An 11,546-nucleotide genomic window follows, 5' to 3' on the forward strand; every position below is an offset into this window, starting at 1 on the left:
ATGCTCACGTCCAGACTCTTACCAGGATATAAAGCAGAGGCCTGCTGTGTCTGGGGAGAGGACAAACATTGGCTTCCGTAAGTGAAGGGGCAGGAATGTGAGAAAGTCCAAGCCCTGAGGTCAACGCACATAGGTCCTGCCTAAGACTTTGGCTGGATCAGGAGAACCAAGAAGCAATCCCAGCCCAGCACGATGCTCAAGCCAGGTAACAAGCAGCACCCATTTAACACATGCAGAGGGGGAAGGGAAAGAACAGACACCCCCACCATGTCATGTGGGCCTGAAGGGGCTTCTGACAGCTGAGAGTGAGTAAGAATCAGGCCCCACACCAAAAATAAGAGGGCACTCGTCATTCTACCCTTAAGGGAATTTGAAGTCTGTGGCACACTGGGTGTAACTATAAGGACATGAGAACTCAAAACCAGCTTAACTGCTGACAGCATTGATCCAACCCACTAATGTAAATGCTTGACAAGGAAAGGTGTACCCATTTATGAACATAAATATTATTTACTTCAGTCTTATTCTGTTCTTTTACACATAAAGAATAGTAGACAATCAAAAATGACAAGAAACACATAAATGTTGAGGGAGATTGCTGAGGAACTGCTGTCAAAAGATGAAGTAATCAACAAAAGCATACCCAGAGATGGCCAAGACTATGAACTAACACTAAATGTGTTTTAGGAATTAACGTAGCTTCAAAGGACATAAAATAAAAACTAATAGAGCTAAAAGGAGAAACAAACAAATCCACAATTGTAGTTAGAGACAGCCACACTTTGTCTCTGTAAATGATAGAACAAGTAGGCAAAAAAATCAGGTAGTCTATAGAAGACTTAAACTACACTAACAACTAACTTAAAGAAACATTATCACAATAGCAGAATATACACTGCTTCCAGGTACCTATGGGGCATTTACCAAGATAAACCATATCTGGGTCATAAAACACATTTTAAAAATTTTATCAAATTTAAAATGGATTGAAATCATACACAATGTTATCTGACCATGCATCATTTGTCATCTATTGCTGTGTGTAATAAATTACTCCAAAACTTAGGAGCTTAAAACTACGAATGTTGACCATCTCATACTGTTCCTGTGGGTCTGGAATCTGGGACTGCCTTAGCTGTGGGGTTCTGACTCGGAGTCTCTGATGAGGTTTCAGCCAAAATACAGGCCAGAGCTGCAGTCACCGAGGGCCCACTCCCACATTCACTCATGTTGCTATTGGATGCCTTGGTCAGTTGCCACATCGGCCTCCCTGTGGACCACCCGAGTTCGCACAACACGGCAGCTGGCTCTTCTCGGGGCAGCAATGAGAACCGCTCTGGTAAGATACGAGAGGGATCGCCCCAGGATGTGAACACAGAAAATAGGGGGCCACAGGCGATCTTCTTGGAGGCTATCTGCTAACACCATATCTATAAATAAATACCAGAAACCTATTTAAATACATAAAAAATGCATTGTATTTAAAGATTGAAAATCTAGTTTAAAGATTCCAAAACACCCAAGTATGAATTTACAGGCTCATCTAATTCCAATCAAAATTAGCAAATGTGTTTTGATTATGAGATAATAATTAAAATGAAAGTGTTTATATGAGAGGTAATCCCAAGAAACACAGATTGGCAAACTGTCTATTTTAAAGATGCCAACTATGAGCACCCAAATTAATCTTTAGATTCAAAATAATTCCAGTCACGATATGTGGCAGATGTACCTTGAGATAAGAATTGAGAAAAGAATTCAAATGGAAATAATTTATTTGGGAGGTAAATTTATGAAATGCAAGTACAGGGCCATAGGGAAATGGGAAAGAAAAGGGAAAGCAGACAAAAAATTGTGGGTTATTAACCAAGTTACCACTGTGGGCAGCCCAGGGCTTAATCCAGTGTGGAACTGAGTGCCAGTGTAGACTGAAAGCCTCACTCTCATCATCCAAAAGGGGAAAGCAGCTGGTGTTTCTATGTATCAACTTCTGCCAGCCATTGGTGGAGGGGTGCCCCTAGGGATTTGATAGCATTAATTATTAGGCATTTCTAGCTTGTTTATACTGGCAGAGTGGCCTGAGAAACCCCTCAGACCTAAAATGAAAACAAAAACAAAAACAAACAAAACACAGATGGATGCTAATGGTTGGAGGTGGGCCAGTGTGCATAGAAATAGTAAGTTCTAGGAACATGGGCAGAACACCAACAACCACTACAAAATACCTCCAGAGAACCTCACACACCCTCAGTGGCATTAGCTTTAGATGCAGCTGCAATGAACAGGCCTGTGTGAAGACTCATCCTGAGTGACTGGGCATCGTAGCTCTGCCTCTAGACTGTATCCAACACTGTAGGAGTTCTCTTGATTCACGTGAAAGCACAGCTCAGTCCTCTGGGCCAATTCATTCATAGGGAGACCCTCAAGTGACAGCTGATGACTCCAGTGAGTGTGGTCAGGCATCCTTTCAGGTGAGCAATTCTAGAAAGTTCTTTGTTTATGTTTCAAGAGGTCCTGCAAGAATCAAGCCCCCATTGCACATAGTTGGGACCATAACAAGGTGCCATTCTTGGGCTTCCTGCTCTCTCACTCTTCCTTTCTGAGATTCTCTCCCTACGCTTCTTTGATTGTCCATAACCAGAAAAAAAAAGTTAATATTAAACTAAAAGGGTCCAAGTGAGTGACCATCATATGTATAAAAGATTACAGAAGCACTTACAATGAGGTTACTATAAGCACTTACTGTAGGTTATCAACCTCAATGTGATTGTGGCAATTGCTGAGAAATAGTGTCACTATTGGCCATCAGCATTATCCTCATACTCATGCTGTTGAAAATGGCCTTTATCCCCACAATAATACATTTTGCCCTGTTTGAAAAACTGCTCTTGAATGACGCATATCAGTTTTCACCTCTTTAGAGATGTTATGTAATTACTATTAATAATACTTTGTTTCCAAGAGACAAACATGTTGCAGGTCTTCAGAGAATTCATCCTGTCTTTGGGGCTTCCATGGAGCCAAAAATTAGATTATAGCCAACTCTCATGCACTAGAGAATATAAGGTAAGATAAAGAACTCCTCAGTGGCCTTTGTCCCCCCTAAATAAGAATAGTTTTTACTGAAAAAAAAAAGTCCTGACTCTCTCTCCAAGTAAATTATACATGTGGCAGGACATCAAGTAGAAAGCAAAATTTTCTAATGGGGGTGTTATCTCCAAAGATGTCTAACATGAACATATTTCCCTAGAGATTTTTTTATCTATGTATATATACAAATACAAATGCATATAAACATGATTATTCTGCATGTATAGTGTGTATCACCCTTTTCTAAGTTAAAACTATATTAGAACTAAATAAAACTTTATCTTTGTGTGTATATATATATATATAGTCATTTTTAATGACTGATTTAGCAGTGACCATACATAAGTGCATCATATGCTATTTAGCCAACTTCTTCTTATTATTATTTCAGCATATTGTGGGGGTACAAAAGTTTAGGTTACGTAATTGCCCTTGCCCTCCCACCACTCCCCCCAGTCAGAGCTTCAAGTGTGTCCATCCCCTAGACAGTGCTGGGCATCACACTCATTATGCATGTATAGACCCATCCCCTCCCCCCCACATCTGAGGGTGGAAAAGAGCAAGGCCTGCTCTAGACTGTAGGACTCAGACAGCCCCACCCCCAACACCCAGACTGTTCTGCTGAGAGGGGCCATTCCAGCCCCTCCCTGCCAGCTTTGCCCAGAGGCAAAGAACAGACCTTTGACCCATGGCAGAGTAGCCAACTTCTTAATATTAGCAATGTGGATAGTTTTGAGTTTGGACTGTCATGAACAATGGTCCTCCTAAAAAGAAAATCTTAAAACTTTCCTATATAAGGCACCTACTTAATTTCACCTAAATTTAAAGTATTTTCTTTATGTATAGATATTTATTATTTAATAAAGTGTGTACGTTGTTAACACCTGAAAGCAATATAGTCATACTTTGGAGATACTGTGGGTTCAGTTCCAGACCACTTCAATAAAGCAAGCCACATGAATTTTTTTGGTTTCCCAGTGCATATAAACATTTTGCTTACACTATACTGTAGTCTATTAAGTGTATAAGAACGTTATAGATGAAAAAACAATGTGTATACCTTAATTAAAAAATACTTTATTGCTAAAAAATGCTAATGCTTATCTGAGCCTTCAGCAAGTCATAATCTTTTTCCCAGTGGAGGGTCCTGCCTCAATGTTGGTGGTGCTGACTGATCAGTGGTGTTTGCTGAAGGCTGGGTGGCTGTGGCAACTTCTTAAAATAAGACAACAGTGAAGTTTGCTGCATCGATTGATCTTGCTTCCATAGATGATTTCTCTGTAGCATGCGATGTTGTTTGACAGCATTTTACCCATAGTAGAACTTCTTTCGAGATTGGAGTTAATCCTCTCAAACCCTGCCACTGCTTTATCAACTAAGTTTATGTAATATTCTAAATTCTTTGCTGTCATTTCAACAATGTTCACAGCATCTTCACCAGGAGTAGTTTCCATCTCAGGAAAGCACTTTCTTTGCTCATCCATAAGAAGCAGCTTCTCATCTGTTCAAGTTTTATGATGAGATTGTAGCAATTCAGTCAAATCTTCAAGCTCCACTTTGAATTCTAGTTCTCTTGCAGTTTCTCTCACATCTACAGTTACTTCTTCCACTGAAGTCTTGAGCCTCTCATAGTCATCCTTGAGGGTTGGATTCAACTTCTTCCAAACTCCTGTCACTGTTGATATTTTGACCTTCTCTCATTAAGAATCACAGATATTCTTAATGGCATTTAGAAAACTGAATCCTTTCCAAAAGGTTATCAATTTACTTTGCCCAGATCCATCAGAAAAATTGCCTACAAAATGTATTTTGTAAGCTATAGCCTTACAAAATGTTATTTCTTAAATAATAAAACCTGAAAGTCAAACTTACTCCTTGATCCATAGGCTGCAGAACGGATGCTCTTTTAGGAGGCATGAAAACAACACAATTTCCTTATGCATCTCCTTTGGAACTCTTGCATAACTAAGTGTATTGTCAATGAACAGTAATATTTGAAAGGAATCTTTATTTCTGAGTAGTAGTTTTCGACAGTGGGCTTAACATACTCAGTACACCATGCTGTAAACAGATGTGCTGTAGTTCAGGCTTTGTTGTTCCATTTCTAGAGCACAGGCAGGGTAGATTTAGCATAATTCTTAAGGGCCCTGGGATTTTTGGAATGTAAATGAGCATTGGCTTCAATTTAAAGTCACCAGCTGCATTAGCCCATGATAGCCTGTTCTTTGAAGCTTTGAAACCAGGCATTGACTTCTCTCTACTTATGAAAATCCTATATAGCATCTTTTTTAAATAGAGGGCTATTTTTTGTACATTGAAAATCTGTTGTTTAGTGTAGCCACCTTCATCAATGATCTTAGCTAGATCTTCTGAATAACTTGTTGCAGTTTCTACATCAACACTTGCAGCTTCACCTTGCACTTTCATGTTATGGAGATGGCTTTTTTCCTTAAACCTCATGCATCAACCTCTTCCAGCTTCAAACTTTTCTTATGTAGCTTCCTCACCTCTCTCAGCCTGCATAGAACTGAGGAGAGCCAGGGCCTTGTTCTGGATTAGGCTTTGGCTTAAGGGACTGTTGTGCTGGTTTGATCTTCTATCCTGACTTTGCTCTGTATCAGCAATAAGGCTATTTCGCTTTCTTAGCATTCATGTGTTCACTGGAATAGCACTTTTAGTTTCCTTCAAAAACTTTTCCTTTGCATTCGCGACTTAGCCCACTGGTGCAAAAGGCTTAGCTTTTGGCCGATCTCAGCTTTCAGCATACCTTCCTCACTAAGCTTAACCATTGCTAGCCTTTGATTTAAAGTGAGATTATGTGTGACTCTTCCTTTCACTTGAATACTTAAAGGCTACTGTAGGCTTCTTAATTGGCCTAATTTCAATATTGGTGTGTGTCAGCGAGTAGAAAAGCCCAAGGCGAGGAAGAGAGACAGGGGAACAGCCAGTGGGTGGGACGTTCTGAACACGCACAACATTTGCCAGTTAAATTTGCCATATTCCATGGGCGCAGTTTGTGGTACCCCAAGACAATTACAATAGTAACATCAAAGATCACTGATCACAGATTAGTATAAAAGATATAATAATGATGACAAAGTTTCCAATATTGCAAACATTGTAAAAGATTACAAATATGTGACTCGGAGACAAGAAGGAAGCACACGCCGTTGGAACAATGGCGCCCATAGACTTATTCAACGCATGGTTGTCACAAAACTTCAATTTGTAAGAAATGTGCTGTCTGCGAGCTGCAATAAAGGGCTGCATAAAATGAGTTATGCCTGTGTATTACCCTCCCCAGATCACTGAAATGGCCTCTGACCGGCCTCCCTGCCCCCATCCCTTCTTGTCCCTATTCTTCACACCAGCCGGAATAAGCACTTAACAAAATGGAAATCAGCCCCTGTCTTAAAACCTCCCCCTGCTTAGAAAATACATTTTATGTTCCTTAGAAAGCAAATAAGGCTTTACATACACCTTGTTGCTTGCCCTTAGCTTCCTATGGCTGCTACCACAAATTACCACAAGTCAGTGGATGAAAACAACACCACTTTGTTTTTTTTTTTTTTGTCTTACAATTCTGGAGAGTAGAAGTCTGACCCAGGTCCTACTAGACTAAAACCGAAGTGTTGGCAGGGCTGCTTTCCTTCTGCATGCTCTCAGGAAGAATCTGCTTGTTTGCCTTTTTTAGCTTCTAAATGCTGCTGGCATCCTTGGTTTGTGGCACCTTCCTCAAAACCAACAATCCAGCCTCCCCCTCCCTCCCTCCACTTTCACTTATAAGAATCCTTGTGGTTGCATTGGGCTCACTCAGATTCTCCAGAATAGTCTCCCCATCTGAAGATCCTTAATTTAATTACAATTACAAAATCCCTTTTGCCATAGAAAGTAAAATATTTGTGGTTTCTGGAGATGAGGAAGTTAGAACACGGAAATCTTTTTTTTTTTTTTTTTTTTGTGGTGTGGGGACATTATTCTGCCTACCCCACCTGCACACCTCTTGAGCCTTATCCATTTCTTCACTCCCTTCTACATTCTGCATTCCAGCTATCCTGATCTACATGGGGTTCCCCAAAGCCACTACACTCTCACACACACCCCACATCTCCACCCTTGCTGTTCCATCTGCCTGGGACAGCTCCTCTTCCCTAAAATGAGCACTCCCTACTTCTCTAAGACTGAGCCCAAGTATGACTCTCTCCATGAACACTTCCAGGTCATCCTGATGTCCCATCTGCACAATCCCCTCCTTTTGTTCACACAACTGCCTCTTCTACCCTCTTATGGCAATTACTACACTGTATTGCAACCATTTGTTCACCTGTCCTAGAGGTCTTGGAGGGGCAAACTTGGTCTCATTCATCTATAAATCCTCCCTGTCTACCATGGTCTTGGTGTGAAGAGACATTCCATAAATTCTTAACATATAAATGAAAGAATAAACAAGCCTCATAGTCAGGTAAGATCTAGTCTGGTTGAATTAAGGTTTATTTGTTAATTCATTGATTCAGATCAGGTATTCAGATGCACGTTATGTTTACTGGACATGTATAACTTGCTTTCCTATGTTTTCCACTGAATCGTGCCTCACATTAGCTGGGGGAGTGTGATGTACACATTGCCTCATTTGCTCTTTACTCACACCCTGTGTTATTCACGTTGGCATGCTCATTTGTACAGGCAGAGAAACTGAGACACAAAATGGTTAAGAAACTAATACATGTTCACAAAGTTTGTAATTATGGATCCAGAATTTGCACCCAGGTCTTGGTTTTATCAGGTGGTCCTTCTGCTGCACAGAAGCTCAGCACTGCTTTGGCCGAAGATGGGCTGCACAATAGTATCCTCGTTTCAGCCACTCTCCCAACAAATATGCATTGATGGCTGCTCCAGGCTACACTTTATAGGAGGCACCTGGACAACTGCATAGTCTCTGGCCTTATAAAACTTACATCCTAGTTGGGTGGACAGTTTAGCAGTTAAACACCATAAATCTGACGCCAGTTATGGAAAGGAGATCTTGGAGGCTAAGGGAGGACCCAGCAAGATGACAACCTTAGTTTGGGATCTCCAGGAGGGCCTTCTAGAAGGAATGTAGAGTCCCAGAAGATAGGTAGAAGTAAGCTCAGTGTATATAATCATGATAAATAATATCCACAATTTATTAATACTGTAGTTAAAATATATACCCACAAACTCACACATGAACACACACAGAAACTCTCTCACATACACACAGGCAAACTAGAGTGTTTTTCAAGGTAATCCCCTCTCACTTCCTGGATTCTAACCTGCTGCTCGAGTGGGAGAGAAATTTTTATGAGTGTCTGATTGGAAATTGCCAGAATCCTGAGGTTTGACTCATCTGGGTACTTCTTCAGATTTGCTGGGACCTACATGCTGTTGAATGGTTTTCTAAATGACACTTCAAAAAAAATGTGTGTACCCCCATAATATCCTGAATTTAAAAAAAAGAGTCTATGGTATTATTTGCTTTTGTTCACTTAAAAATTCTTGGATTTTCATAAAAGTGCGGTAGGTTCACAAAGGTGTGTTCAATACTAAAGCCCTTTTGGGGTCTGGCACATGTGTATGTCTCATAAGTAAATGGAATGTAGATTCTTCCCTGGAGCTACCCCAAATCCAGGGAGATTAAGTATTAAAGCAGGGGTTGCATGGGCATTGGAATAAATCATGTTACTTTTATGAAAATGTTCCCCTTTTCTGTACATGAGCAAAGAAAATACTCCCTAACTCCTAGGGCTTGTGAGACGGCGTGCCCAATGGCAAGGGAGCCAGTGTCCTCTCCACCTCTGCATCGCCTTCCGCCTGCCCACTGTCCCTCATTGCTCTGTTACACGTGAGACCTGCTCCTATCACCCGCCTCTTTCCAGCTTATCTTTTGACACAGAACCACCTGTTTAAGCAGCGGGTTCCAATTTTAAAAATCCAAAACATCTATTTAGTGTAGTGTTTTTCAACCCTGACTGCACTTGGAATCGCTGAGGGAGCTTTTTATTAACAAACAAAATCTGTCCACAGGAGTGTCTCGATTGGTCTGGGTTAAGGCGTAGGCATCAACTTGTTTTCAAAGCTCCCAGGGAGATTCTAATGCATGCCCAGCATAAGTACCATTGCCTAAGGATGGTCTTTCTCAACTTGTGACCAGAACGCACCTCCATCTGTGCTGCCTGGGGTGCCAGCTCAAAAACAGGGTTTCTGGGCCCCACCCAAACTGCTAAATCAGATCCTCTGAAGCTGGAGATCATGAATGTGCATAGTCATCAGCTCGCCAGTGATTCTTACTCTCTATAATGTTTGAGACCCATAGTTCATGTTCAGACCTCTTATTTTTTTTAATATAAGTAAACTGAGGCTGAAAAATGGGAAGAAATGGACCTAAGACACCATGCAGGATACAGGGTCTTATGCCAGGTATTGGAGATAAAATCCATCATTCATTCCAATGGTTCATATTCAAAGGGGGCAAGAAAGTTGAAAATTTTATTATAATTTGTGCAGAAAATTAAGTGCAAACTTCTTGAGTCAACTATAAAATCACATAAAAGTTATAATAGAAATATAAACAAGATCCTAAAGACAATAAAATTTCAACGTTAATGAGACATATAAAATCGTTTTGCTGAAATAGAAAAACATGGCTGCTTGAAACATTACATGCACATGGCAATAATCTCTAACTGGGAGGTGGCTTAGATTTTGATGTTTTACTTCTTTGTGCTGTGTGATTTAACTTCCTCACTATTATTCCAATTTCTAATATTGAACACACACACACATACACACACACACATTGATGGTGCATCTCACCATGATACCAGTTTGGTTTTACTTGACTAGACACAAACACACCATTTACATATTAAGCCTTTCTTTTTCATTTTTTCATTAACCTGAAATAATTAAATCAACATAACTGGACATTTTATGCCAGTAGGTTACAAACACAAACCTATATCTGAGGCCAATAAAGCATGACTGTTCATGAATATAAGGTGATCCAGGACACTTACACATATTTTCATAATCATTGCAACAAATTTTCACATGGATACAGACACATCTTTATATAGGATGTCAAGACTGTTGACCAGTTAGCAAATCAAAGTAACAGAAATGTCAATTTTGATCATATGAAATAAATATTTTTATGACTTAGATTTTCTAGGAGATAAGAACAATTAAAACATGAATTGTGCTTTTTTAAAACTTTTAGACTGAAGGGTAGGTATTTCTTTGTGCTAACTAGGTGATTCTCTCTGGATCTCTGGTTTCACTAAATGCAGGTTTTAAAAGATCAGCTTTTCATAGGGAAACCCAATGGACAATCAAAACATGCACTTGAAATGCACATTTTATTTACCATATGTCTGTTTCTTGGTTTATCATTTAATAGACCAGAACGAATATTTTTCAATCAGTCCTACAATATCATCCAATGTCTTGATACATCATCCTCCAAAACTATGCATATGTTTATAACTTTTCCAATTAATGTTCTAACTTTGTGATTATTCGTTACCGCTTAGGGAATTTTTTTCTCATACCATATAAGTAGCTCTGTGTTATTTTGTTAATCTCTTTCATTGTCACATAAACACACTTGCATGTATATATGATTTTATTTAGTAAATCCATCCATCTTTTTATTTATAATTTTTAACATCTATTTTATTCTTATAAATTTTACTCAAAACCTTTCATGTAGGTCTATATTTCTTATTATTTCTATACCGTTCATAGTCAAAGCTTTATTCTCTCTGCAATTAATTGACATACACTGTTTAGATGAGTATCTACCTGATTTTTCCCTAAACTGAATTTCAAAATACTATTTAACAACCATTTAAACTTCAAATTTTAAACACTACCCTTCCATATATTAAAGTTCAAATAACATATTACCTCTTTCTACTGTATTTTGTATCTCTCTTGTCAGCACCACAGAATTTAAATTGTTTGAGGTTTACAATAAATGTGCTTATGACAGGACAAGCCCCCCTCCAGCGGGATTTTGTAAAACTGTCTTGGATATTATCCTATGTTTATTGTTTCAGATTTCCTTTAGAGTCACTTTGCCAAATAGTATAACATCACATTAAGATTTGGGTTAGAACTATGTTTAAGTTATAAATTAATTTGGAAAAAGTCATAATTCTCATAAAAGGGAATGAGCCTCTCCAGGAAGACAGACTAGTTCTCCATTTATTTTTACAATTTTTATTTGTTTTCAGATAGTGTGTCTCTAAATTTTTCACTAGGGTTTTTTACATGTCTATTGTTATTCATATGACAGATAGTGTTCTAATGATATCAAAGATAAAAAGTTGAGACATATTGAAGTGGACATTAATCAATGTCACGAATTTCACTCAAACCACTGCTTGCGGTTCACTCTACTGCATGCCCACCTTCATTAGTGTAGTTCATTT

This window comes from Lemur catta, chromosome 9, assembly GCF_020740605.2.
Source record: "Lemur catta isolate mLemCat1 chromosome 9, mLemCat1.pri, whole genome shotgun sequence".
Taxonomy (NCBI): domain Eukaryota; kingdom Metazoa; phylum Chordata; class Mammalia; order Primates; family Lemuridae; genus Lemur; species Lemur catta.